Source organism: Sceloporus occidentalis, unplaced genomic scaffold (genome assembly GCF_023333645.1).
Source record: "Sceloporus occidentalis isolate IW3139 unplaced genomic scaffold, rSceOcc1.0.p SCAF_28, whole genome shotgun sequence".
NCBI classification, from domain to species: Eukaryota; Metazoa; Chordata; class Lepidosauria; order Squamata; family Phrynosomatidae; genus Sceloporus; species Sceloporus occidentalis.
Window position 1 is genome coordinate 5042205 of NW_028317008.1, and position 13715 is coordinate 5055919.

General features: G+C 37.2%; 1 pseudogene; it reads left to right on the forward strand.

Annotated features, from left to right (window-relative positions):
* Nucleotides 1-12869, forward strand: part of LOC149299716 (small subunit processome component 20 homolog) — a 54676-nt pseudogene extending 41807 nt beyond the window's left edge.
* The last annotated feature ends 846 nt before the right edge of the window (nucleotides 12870-13715 follow it).

The window sequence follows — 13715 nt, forward strand, 5'->3', positions numbered from 1 at the left end:
TGCTCATTGTGATTCTGTGTTTAATATCAACAAAAAATATAGCTAAAATGGGAAACCTGATTAAAGACAAAATGACAAGACATTTAAACCATCCTTTTTTAATGTGTAGCTTTTGGAGAAGACCACCAGTTTAAAGCTGGCCCGCAAAGTGCATGAAGCTCTCCGCAGAATTGTTTTTGGTCTCATAGCCAACAAAGACATGACAGCAGAGTCCATTTTGTTGCTCAGCTATGGCCTCATCAGTGAAAACCTTCCACTTTTAACCGAAAAAGACAAGTAAGTAGAAATACCTGTGTATTGATGTATAACATATATCTGCTTGAGGTGTTTTTATACAGTTGACTGAATAGCTGGAGACAGCTTGATTTTACTCTATGAGATGGCTTTTAGTGGTTGCTGTGAAATTTAAACTTAATGATTTATCTTTCTTCACCTTAAAATGTGAACTTGGAGTAATACCTAACATTCCTTGATTGCCGCCTTTTATTGTTGAGAACTGAAGTGATGTACTGTGGTTACCTTTCAGGAATAAGCAGTCAGAGACACTTCCTCCAGATCCACGTCTCCAGCCAAAGAGTTGTCTGTTAATTGAGCGTCCACTGCCTCGCGGAGGTCAGAAGGCTGCTGTTAGTAGCAGGACCAATATGCACATCCTAATAGAGTCTGGACTTCGGGTGGGTGTTACAAATGAATTTGAAGTAAAGCAGTGTGCCTTTTCTGTGTTTTGTATTACTGTATCAATAACAATATTATATGTGTATATATATATATATATATATATATATATATATATATATATATATATATATATATATATATATATATAAAATTGCTAACAGCAATCACACTCCTATCATGCCCAGGCAGTCAGTACATGCTGGATCCTGGGCATGAAAGGAGTGTGATTACAGCTTCCCTATGCCATACTATAACCCCCCACACACACACACACACACTTACACATCCATGCTATCACATGCACACTCATTCACAAACATTCATTCACTCATTTATATAGTCATATTCATTCCCTTAATCACGCATACTTGCTCATACACACTCCCCCATCCCCTTACCTAAACTGAAGAGCTCTCAGTCGCAGACTTCCTTAGGTGCACTGCTGCTTCCCTCTGTCTCTCCTCTTGCCTCACCCCCAGGGGAAGAAGGAACGGAGCAGAGTCATGTGACGGGCATTTACGTGACTCTGCTGGGTTCCTGCTTCTCCTGGCCGGTACAAGAGACGCTGCTCGCACACTGTGCGACCAATGCACAGGTAAGCAGCCTGGCCCCTGCGGACAATTATTTTTGGCCGTGTTTTTTTTTTTTTTTAAATTCATTTTGCTGATAATGCCCTTTTCGGACGATATATTTCGGCCACTGATATATTGTTGACGGTTGTCACTGTGGATAGAATGTCTATAGAATGTCCCGGCCAGTTTTACTTTATTTAGAATTTTAACTAGTCTTTGTAAATGTGGCATAATGGGACTAAACATAAGCATGTAAGTTTCTTTAAAATTTAAATATTAAATTACAGCCTGAAATGTGTATTATCCGTTCATATTTATTTATTTTTACACAGTTGCTGCACATGAGCTTGAAGAAATCCAAAGTTAATTCTTCAGAGGAACGTGTCTTGGAGATGTTAGATCCATTTGTACAACTTCTGATTGGATGCTTTAAGTCTATGGATGTTAAGGTAATTACCTGGCGATACTAAACATGCCCTGCATGAACTGCACAGCTGCAGTGGTTGCTTTGAGGAACAGCAGAATTTGCCCAGATATTTTTGACGGCTAAGCAAGTGGTGGTTCCCATGGAAAAAACACCTGTTTCACTAACTGGTGACCGTGGCCACCCTGTGAAGCAGCACCATCATGTTGTCTCCCTCAGTGGCAGGGTTTAAGATTGAACCATAAAGGTACTCTTACACTGCCAGTGTAATGCCAGCAGTATAACATAATATTTTTGACAGTTGTGGCCCCAAACCACTAAATTGTGTTTTATACACAGTCACCCTGTTGTGCAAGAAAATGTCTATGGTGCTAATGACACTACTTATCATTTGACACATGCCCCCCCAATGTTACATTTTACAGTTAAATATGCTAAATACACATGTTAAGGAAAATAAATTAAGGAATATGTGTCGGAAAGCTTATGTATGTTTCTACCGTGGCAGAAACAATTTTTACTTCCTGTAACCAGGATCTGCCTAATTTATTTCGCCTTGATTGCCTAGTTGCTGAAACTCGTTAAACAGTCCCTTCCTTTTAAATAAAACATCTCCAAAACAATTGCACCGATTGAAAAGATAAAATGCAGCACTGATGTGTGGTTTTAAAAAATAAATTACAATCCATGAGCATCCTGTATAATATATACCTTTATTCTTCCGTAGGTCATCACTGGAGCCTTGCAGTCTCTCATTTATATGCTGAAGTTTCCGTTGCCCTCTATTGAAACAAACACTGAGCAGCTCATTAAAGAGCTTTTCCTTTTGCTGAAAGACTATGCAAAAGCAGGGGCAGCCAAAGGCCAGAATTTCCACCTTGTTGTGAACTGCTTCAAGGTAAGAATATTAGTGTTCCAAAGACTCCTGTGCTGTACAAGAGAAGACCATGAGACAGCAGGGTGATGTTAATCTCTTAAGTGAGATAGAAAAAATATATTCTTAGGAATCATTAATATCGATGTTAACTTTCCAATGGCTCCAATACCTGTACAATCATAAGATCATTGAATGTGTAACTAGAAATGAGAATGGGCAGATTAAATGGGGCAGCTGGTGCTCAAAATGTATGCAATGTTACCTGATGCAAACTGAACCATACATCTTTAACACACACACGTGTGCGCCTGGGAGACGCATCATCCCTGCTGCCCTTGTGAATGTATAGGTCTAAACCCTGATGGGTTCTGCTGCCCATTACGTTTGTGTAACTACTGCTATTCTTCCAGTCCGTTACAATCTTGGTGAGACACATGAAAGGAAACATCAGTGAGAAACAGCTCCAAGTGTTACTGGGCTACGCAGAAGAGGATATATATGATTCAACACGTCAAGCTACGGCCTTTGGTTTGCTTAAGGTAAACATGTAAAGTGAATAATTTGTTTCTGCGTGTTGCCAAATAGGTTCATTTAGCAAATGCTTTTTTTTAACTGTATTTTGGTGTATTTAACAAAACGTAGTTTTGTCAGAAATAAATTGCTCATTTTCCAGGTATAGTTTCAGCGCAGGTCTTTACAGGTATGATTTGCAGTGGGCAGTATATCTTTAGGATCCCATTAAATTCTAAGACCATAAATTTTGGTAGTAAAATTTAAAAGATTTGCTTTCTGAAAACACAGTTGTCACATCATACTACCATCTGCTCATGTTTTTGTTTGCTTTATTCTGCCACCAGAGCTGCCGTCGGTCAATGACTTTGGGATTTCCCCATTCAAATATGGTGCTATCAAATAATATAAAATTGCCATTTTCCTATATTGTCACAATAAGGGTCATCGTTAGTGAGTCCATATTTTAGTGCATGTATTGCGAGTCTATAGCATGCCAGGGGTTCTGCATTCTTTAGCTAAATTACTAAATTATCACATGTTGTGCTGTTTTAAAGCAATTTAAAGTAGTTTGTGTATTTAAAACATTTGTGTATATATATTTAAATAGTGTATAGTAGTGCTATTGTATCACCACACTGTGTAATCACCATATGAGATTTTTGAGTTAATGTCAGAACATCAGGTGATGGTATAGTAACTGTTTGTCCAGGCCACCAAATTATTGTCTGGTTTTTCGTTGTCATTGATTGTAAGCAATTTATCTGTTAACAGTTGAAATGGTATTTGTTTAAAATACATTTCAAAAGCCGGTTAGACCAACTTTCATGTCAGTATACAGTATCGGACTTGTTCCTAACTGTCCTAACACAGTTTCATGTCTTCGAAGGCTATTGTATCAAGAAAACTGATTGTCCCTGAGATGGATGAGGTGATGCAGAAAGTTGGAAAGTTAGCAGTCACTGCTCAGACTGACCAAGTTAGAGTCCAGTGTCGTCAGGTTGGTCAACCATCTTCATCTAATCCTATGTCATCATAAGTAGTACTCTGATTGCGCTTTTTAATAATTGTTCCTTGCTGATTAAGAGTAAATTAGAAGACATGAAATTCACACATGTATTGCCCTCCGCTGAGACATTTCCATATAGAATTTAAATAACTTAACTTGAGTAATGAACCTTTTGTTCCTACTGCTTTTACAGTTGTCCTTTGTGAGTGTGCCTTAGCAAATCTTTAAGTAATTATTCCTTGTGATGGCTTTTACTTAATATTTTATTTGATCAATGTATCAATATTCTCTTTCCAGTTATAGCTAATTTATGTGTTGAATCTCTCCCCAGATATATCTAAAGTATCTTCATGACTATCCCCTTGGCGAAAAACTGAAACAGAACTTGGAATTCATAATTGCACAATTTAAGTATGTTTTTCTTCTAATTCTTTGTTATGATTACTTGTGTGCCTGCCACATGCCATTTTTAAAGTCCTGGAGCAAATATTTGTAAGGGGTCCTCTAAAGCCAACAAATGAAAATGAATAATTAATAATGTCCTTAGTATAGAGTTGTAGGCTCTGGTGCTGATGGTACATACTACATTGTTCACTTGGTAATTTTATTATATCCATGATTTTGTTCCAGGTGTTAAAATGCATCTTTAAATGGCATGTATCTAACATGTAAATTACATACCATAAAAAGTACATGAAGCCATACACAAGATAGGAAGAGATTTATGATTGCCAATCAATTAAGCTAGAGTTTGAAGTTATATTTTTATGGAATTTTTATGGAATATAACCTTTTATGTACCATAAAATAACTGTGTATAATATTTACATGTTCGAGCATCTATAGTTCCATTTTTATATATATATATATATATATATATATATATATATATATATATATATATATATATATATATATATATATATATATATAAAATTTATTTTGCTGTTGCAGTTATGAGTATGAAACTGGAAGAGACTCTGCCTTGGAAATGATTGCTTCTATTTTCCAGATGTTTACACAAGTAAGTGGTTTTTAGTTTTTTCTCCCAAGGAAGTTAAATGTTTAAAGTTTCAATTTTTATAAAATGTATATGCTCTATCCAGCTTTGTGGATTTTTTATTTTTTTTTGCATTTCTGCATAATTATGATGAAATGTGCACTTTTCATTGTTTTTTCTTTTCTAGGGTATGCTCAGTCAGTACTGTGGCCTTATCTTTGCCCCACTTGTTTTGATGATTGTAAATGATGATTCTCCTAAGTGTAAGAAGATGGCTGCCCTTGCAGCTAAGACTCTTCTCAGCAAGGTCACTCTGCAGCAGAAGAACCTGATGTTTACAATGGTCAACCAGTGGCTAAACAGTGAAAAGGTATGAAACGCATTGTGCTGGAAAAGAATCAGATTGCCTTTGCAATTGATAGCGTTGAATAAATCCATTACATTTGTTTTAATTTCTTAAAGGTGAAAGCATTACTAATAAGTTTTATATAGATGTACAAATTAATAAAGATGATAATCTGTTGTCCTGTTTGTAGCTGTTCTTGATTTAACTGATTTTGCATGTTTTGGTTCAGTTTATGGCTTTTCCTAGTGGCAAATTATGGTCTAGACTTAGGACAGCAGCCCTTCTCCCACATAACGTGGAGCCAAACGCCACCTTGGACGATCAGGCTCCCTATTGCGCCACTTTTCAATGGGCCAGTTAAAATGGAGATCACTGAACTCCCCAGCTGGCAGACAGCCTCGATAGTTCACTACCGCCTGGTGCTGCGTATCTTTACAAGGTGGAGCACCAGGACGAAGTCATATCCCGGAGCTCAGCCATAAGAACGTCGGCTTTTAATTCACTTGCCTATTTTTTCTTTTTGTTTTAAACTCAAAAGATTTTTACTCATTTGCATTTGCTTTCTCTCACAGTCTACACATAAAAGGCTAGGTGCCCAGACCTGTGGTTTATTTGTTGAAGTTGAAGGCGTGGATTTTGAGAGTCGACTGGAAGCCCTCCTGCCAAAGATTGAAAAGGAAATTGATCCCTTGCTGTTTGAAGATGTAAGTACTGTGATCTGTCTTTAAATCCGAAGGAGGGTAGTCTACTGTGACACAGCTGAATCCTTAGATACATGGGGATAGTGACAGAAAGGAGCCAACTGGCCCATTATGAGTTCTTTAGGATATGTACAAGTTTTTTTCTGAATTATTTGTAACACTTTTCTATTTCAGACATCTGCATCCCTTTCTGTAAAGTAGAATTTTCACACATTACCCTTTTTCCACTTTCTAACATTAAATCATGCCTTCTGCCACTTTTTTTTTTAATGCTCCTCTTTTTGGATTTTATTTACTCCCTTTACATATTTGAATGTTTCTGACATAAATGACTGTATTGTCACATCAATTAATGCCTGGTGCCAGATCTGACATGACTTGAATGCTTGTCTATAACATAGACATTGTCCTTTCCTTTACTCGTCTTCCACTCTCACTCTGTCTCTTTCCATGCAGCTGCAAGAAGAGTCACAAGAAAAGTCAGCAGACAGACTTCTGTTTAGTTTCCTTACTTTGCTTACAAAAATAATAAAAGAATGTAATGTCACACAGTTACCAAAGCACAGTAAAGCGATGAACACAATCTGCGGTAAGTACTATGCCATATCGTGAAGCAATTAAACTCAAATCTCTTCCATGCATTAGATACATGAGGAATGAATACCTGATTTGCACAATTAAAGGGACAGTCTAATGCATAAAGTACTCTGATATACATTCTTTGAAAACAAAAACATTAATGCATTTCCCTGACACAGAAGGGGATGCAGCGGATTTCTTCCTCCTCTGTAGTCTTGACTATTCCTGCCACTGATAGTGGCAGAAACTATTCCTGCAACTGCTTTAAGGATGGAGTGCCACTTTAATGCATGCATCCCAGTAATATGGGGAAAATGTAATTAACTCAAGTGAATTTTAGATTTTCAATTTATTTCTCTGCAAATTTTTGATTTTTTTCGTTACTCCATGATTAATGTCATAAACAAGAGACTTCATCAAGAGCAGCCACCAAAAACAGAACCAATTTAGAGCAGTAATATCACATAATTGGAAGCTGTTTTAGATGTGATAGAAACTATTGTATCAATTTTATTTCATTTTTTTTGAAGGCATATGGTATTTTGAAATGAGTAGCTTGTGCAAAGCTCTAAAATCGGGTCTAAAATGCATGATTCTGAGCTGATTCACTATTTACCTAAATCTCACTTCTTGAACCCACAGTCCACGTGCAGTCGCATTTGTATTATCCACACAGCTGGGTCTGGCTTACTGCATCTCAGATTTTTGGGCTTTTGTTTGCCCTTCAAAAACCAGAAGACCTTGTCAATCAATGGAACGCAAAAAGAAAAAGTGGAAAGAATACGAAGTCAGAATGTATTGTTCCATACTTATCTGACAACCTGGATGCAAAGGTAATATTTTTTTACCCTAACAATTATTGGGCTACAAATTCCCAGAGTCCTCTTGCAATTCCCACTCAGAGATGGCAGAGTGAAAGTCAGGAACAAAATGAGACCAGAGTAAAGAGGATGACTTTATATGCTTTCTGCCATATAGATATAGTGGTTTACTGCTCTGTGCCAAGGGGCTAAATGTGGAGTGGTCTCCACGGAAGCCTATTAAGTGTTGGTACATTACACATTTTTGGAATATACACAACCAAATGTTTTAACTATTGTAAAAACATTAAACTGTTTTGATTAGCTGTGACCATTTTTTTACCTATATATAGAAGCATAGTATTTGAGCAGAAATTAACAATTCATTCTTGATAAATAAAAAAAAACAAACAAAAAAAAAAACCTTTAACCTTTAAACTCTTTGGTCTTGTCTTATATTCATCGAGACTGGAAACCTCTTCCTAGCACCCAGAGTTTTGCGGGACAAACTGGCCAGGGCTACCATTGTAGGTCTTGAGATTTCTGAATCATGATGTTAACAGGAATTTTGGAATTTGTTTTGACAGATGAAAGACCTTGCTCTGTCATTTTGTCATCAACTGCAGTCAAAATTTCTTGATCAACCCCTAGGAGAACAGGTATGGGGCGTGCTTGCCTTTACACTTTAATTTTATGTACACATGTCCAATTTTGCAACACCACAACAAATGTGATCTTGATTGTAACTTTCCCTTACACTGCATAGTAGCTCTATCTTTCGATTATCTTTCCAAATTAAAGGATACATCTACCTTGCGAATGTATTCTGAGTGTGTCCAAACAAAACCTGGTCTTCATGGCGCCGTAACAATGCATGTTGTAAGGGAATCCAATTTTTGCACACTTGGTACACATTTATCTTTAATATAGTTTGTGGGTCTTGCTGCATAATGTGTGCTTTGTTCAACAACAGGTTGTATAGTGAGCATAACATAGACTTGTCCTAATAGTGATGGTTCTTGTCCCAAGGTTATCAAGAATCTATTGTTTGTGGCTAAAGTTATATACCTTCTTCATGCTGATGAAGAACAATCAGAAGATAATAACAAGGTTAACTGCAATGAAGAAGACGACCTTCACGAAACTGCAGCGGATGCCTCAGGAGATGAGGAGGCAACTGGAAAGGATGCAGTAGAGGGGGAGAGGGCCACTTTACTGTGGCTAATGAAGAAACTATCTGTCCTGGCAAAAAGAGAAGCTGCTCATACACCTAAAAATCCTCTCAAGGTTAATACAACACTAATGTTTCATTTAATTATTGGAGTTTTCAGTTATTATTGTTAGTGTAGCATCAATCAGTGATGTGTCCTGCCCTAGGCAGGTCCACAGGGAGGCCGTCTTCCTGGTAATAAACTAGGGGGTAGGTCACCCTCTCAGAGAGATCAAGCCCCCAGTGTCCTGTTGCTTAACGGGCCAGTTACAGGGGAGATCTCTGATCTACCCAACCGGTCCTATTTACACCATAGAAGCTGTGCCAGTTCAGCACAATTTCCATAGACTAAATTAAAATGCGCCGTGTGCCATTAAAACACACCACGCTGGGAAATGAAATCATATCCCAGAGCTCCATTTCTTTAAGGCGCATTTATTGTACCATGGACGCTGACCATGGAGGAAGAGACGATTGGGGGTGCTGCCCTAGGTTGGGTTTACGGTGGGCCCGAAGATAAACACATTACTGGCATCAATGCACATTTATTCTAGAATGGTGTATAACATTACAGACTTCAAGTTTATCAACTCTCAGATAAGGGGCTGTATCACTGTATTTCTCATATAGTGGTAGTAATATACAAATGTTTTTTTTTTTCCCCAAATGTATCATAAATTGGAAAATATGCAAACTAGAATGGTTGGTTGGCATATTTTGTGCTTTGGAAACAAGGGAAACTTAGAATGCTTCAGAAGTTTGTGTTTTCTTGCTTAACTAACCTGGGTGGTGACCTAACTATATCAGGTTATGTATTTATGTATACATGTTGAAGACAATTTTGCATGCTAGTTTATGCATTCTTTAATTATTGGAACTGGAAAAGTAGACTTCTACTGGAACCAGGAGGTTTAAGCAGGAAACATACTTTATGCTCAGAAGGACTGAAAATAGTGGGACTAGCAGCAGCGGCAATATTTGCTAGCAAAACATCAGTATTCGGATAGTATACATGTAACACTGCTGTGCTCACGTTGATTTCAGTGGGAGTGCTACTGAGCATGTGCAAGAAGTGTACATAAGCAAGCTTTTGGCTTGCTTATGTAAGTGAGTTAAGGAGTTAAGTGACAGAAGTCTTATTTTCTAGTTCCATTAAAAAAAAGAAAAACATGGTTGCACCAATTGGTATGATGTATAAAGCATTGGGATCCATACAAAATGAAGGCAGAAGGATAGTCCACTAGACATGGAGCTTATTTGGAATGTAACTTGTATTGCATATGATTGCGTTAAGGTATTTCACTTTTCTTACATATCCTCTGTGCATGTGCAACCTTACAGAGAACTTGCATATTCAAATTCCTGGGAGCTCTGGCTGTGGATCTTGGAAAAGAAAGAGTCAAACCATTTCTCCCTGTTATCATCACTCCACTTTTCAGAGAGTTGAACAGCACCTATTCAGAACAAGGTATGCAATGTAATGTAACGATAACTTCACTTCAACAAGATCTATCACAGACTAAAACACTGCGTGTAGATCACAAGTTTAAATCCAACATGATATTTTTCTATTATAGTTGTGGAAAATAAAAACAATATCCAAGATTAGCATGCGCAAACACTCCCAATCCTCTCTGATGTGTCACAGAATGATGTGGGCACAAGCACATTCCTAGGATTCTGTGTCAAAATAGAAGAGGGTAGCCCAAAAAGGTTTTGCGTAGGACATATCAATAAATGCCACAATGCAAGCCTTGTCTCGGACACATTGATATTGAGTTGTCACAATCTAAGACAGCAAGCCTGTATTTCCTGCATACTTTCTTTGTATGCGATTTTATCATGTCGTTAATAAACTTTATATAACATTCTTATCTGCCTAGGTTGGTAGTTACCTAGATCAAAAGAAAAATCTCACACTATTCTATAATATAAAAGCATGTTTTTTCTTATTATAAATCCTCCTTTTAACCAGATGTTTTTAGCTCCTGAGCAGGCCCCCCATTGCATTTTAAGTCCAAATTATTATATGATACCTATTATGTCCTATTTACCCACTGTTCAGAGCTACTTTATCTGAATGCACTATATAAATAAAAAATCATAATTGTAGATTTTTGCAAGTAAAAAGACTATTAGAAAGCCTTAGTCTGTCGGACATTAAATCTCTCAGGCTCATACAATTAAGTACTGTATTCTTTTTCAGATCCAACCCTCAAAAATCTGTCTCAAGAGATCATCGACCTACTAAAGAACTTGGTGGGGCTGGAGAATTTCTCTTTGTCATTTTCAGCTGTTCAGAAACAAGCCAATCAGAAGAGGGTCATGAGAAAAAAGCAAAAGGCATTACAGGTATTGCTTTATCTGTTTTCTGTAGATGTCTAGTGCTGGATGGCCAGATAAAATATATATATATATCATAAGTACATAATTTATTGACTTCTATTTGAACCTATGTAAAAGTCACCGCAATATTGGGAATTAGGGAATCTTACGCTCATTTGTTATGTCTAGAGATCCTCTTACAATACACTTAGGGCTGTTACCGGAACGTTAAGTGATCACTACAAGGTTTCATGAAATTGTATTAGCTGTCTTAAAAAACATGCATGTAATCCAGGGATTGTCAGGAGTGCTATATTTTCTGTAACATGTGAAAGAGCTCTACTTAAAGCAGCAACAATGATCCAGAATAACACAAAAAAGTTCCTAAATATGTGTGGGAAAAAAAGCGATGAGAAATGTATGGGAACAAATGGGGCTTACTTATAAAAAGTGATTCTGGTGCAAAATCGGCAGTGAAAGCTCTTCCATTGAAATCAATATACACCAAGGAAGTTTAAAGGGACCTCTCAGCTACTATATGCATACAACAGCAGGATTGCTGAATTAATATGATATAGTAACATGGTAACATAGTTCATAAGGTTGAAAAAAGACCAAAGTCCATCAAGTTCAACCTATATACATATTGTGTCCCTACTGTGTTGATCCAGAGGAAGGCAAAAAAACCTTTATGAAGCAGATGCCAATTGCCCCATACCTGGGGGAAAATTCCTTCCCGACTCCAAATATGGCAATCAGAATAAATCCCTGGATCAACGTTCTGTCCCTATTAATCTAATATCCATAACTTGTAATATTATTGCTTTCAAGAAACACGTCCAGGCTCCTTTTGAACTCTTTTATTGAGTTTGCCATCACCACTTCCTCTGGCAGAGAGTTCCATAATCTCACCGCTCTTACTGTAAAGAACCCCCGTCTGTGCTGGTGTAGAAACCTTCTTTCCTCCAACCGTAGAGGATGTCCCCTTGTTATAGATACAGTCCTGGGTATAAATAGGTCCTGGGAGTGATCTCTGTACTGTCCCCTTATATATTTATACATAGTTATTAAATCCCCCCTAAGCCGTCTTTTTTCCCAAACTAAATAACCCTAATTCTGATAATCTTTCTGGGTACTGTAGTCCTCCCATTCCCCTTATTACTCTGGTTGCCCGTCTTTGAACCCTCTCCAGCTCCACTATATCTTTCTTGTACACTGGTGCCCAGTACTGTACACAGTATTCCATGTGTGGTCTGACTAGTGACTTGTACAGTGGTAGAATTATTTCCTTGTCGTGGGCATCTATGCCCCTTTTGATGCACCCCATGATTTTATTTGCCTTAGCAGCAGCTGCCTGACACTGGTCGCTACAGGTAAATTTACTGTCAACTAAGACACTTATATGACTGGTGGCCTGGGCAGATACTGCTGGAGAAATCCACCATGGATTTCCCTTATTTTTAAAAAAAGTTTGGCTGGTTTGTAAATATATTAAGTATTGAAATCAAATTAACTTCTGCTTTATGTGCAAGTTTTGAAGATACCATTTTCATCCCTAACTTAAATACCCCATTTTAAGGATTTTTGGTTGTGTACACTAGTACAAAAACAGCATTGTCAATTGAGATCCAGAATGGAAAATGCCTGTGCTTGAATTTCAACATGTTTTGTTTTAATTTTAGGTGGTGGCTAATCCAGACCTGGCAGCTAAGAAGAAGCTTAAAAAACACAAAAACAAAATTGAGTCGAAAAAAAGAAAAATTGAGTTCCTGCGCCCTGGCTATAAAGCCAAAAAACCACGTAGCGATACTCTTAAAAATTTAGCAATGGTTCAATGAAAAAGACTATAGGACTCTTTTGTGCAGTGAAAAATAGTGTATATATATATATGGAGTGTGGTTGAAGTACATTAATATACCTCTGAGGCAACCAGTGTGAAGCATTCTTACACTATTGTACAGTTTAATGTACTGATTGACATTTTATAATTAAAGCTGAAATGTATAATGTTCCCGTTGTGAACCCACAATACTTCTGACAGTTTAATAGATCATGTTTATTAACATTAACAGAATATAGAGTTTAAAACTGGGTAAAGGGTGTGTTTCCACAAGAAGTTTCAGAACGGAACTGATAAAATCCAGACTTCATACATACAGTTTCAGGATGTCCAAATTAACTGTTGCAGTCCAACCACAGGGAATGTTTGATTTTACTCTGCCTAAAGCACATGCATCTAGCAGTTGTAGACTGGTATTTTCCTCCCCCCCAGAAAAATTGTATAAATGCAGCAGTCCTTTTAAGACGTGTGATATATATCATTTTTATACTTCACTATTTTCGTGGTCAAGCAAGTATCGCTTGTTAAAGATTTCCAAGAGAGGTCATTAAAGAAATGGTTTATTTTGGAAGAATTTAAAATCTTTTGCCACAGAGCTAAGAAAACTGAACTACGTAGTTTATGGCTATTCTCTCCATAAGATTGTAGTTGACATTTTGTTATAGTATTAAAAATACTCCACCCCAAAGAAAAATGGCCTCACACCCAAGTGCATTCTCCAAAGATCCATTGTCATTACAAACATTTCATATAAATAAAGTAAAGCTACACTACTTATAGATAAAGCACATGTGATAGCACAGTATGGTACACTGCAGTTTGAGAATAGATGATGCATCTCTAA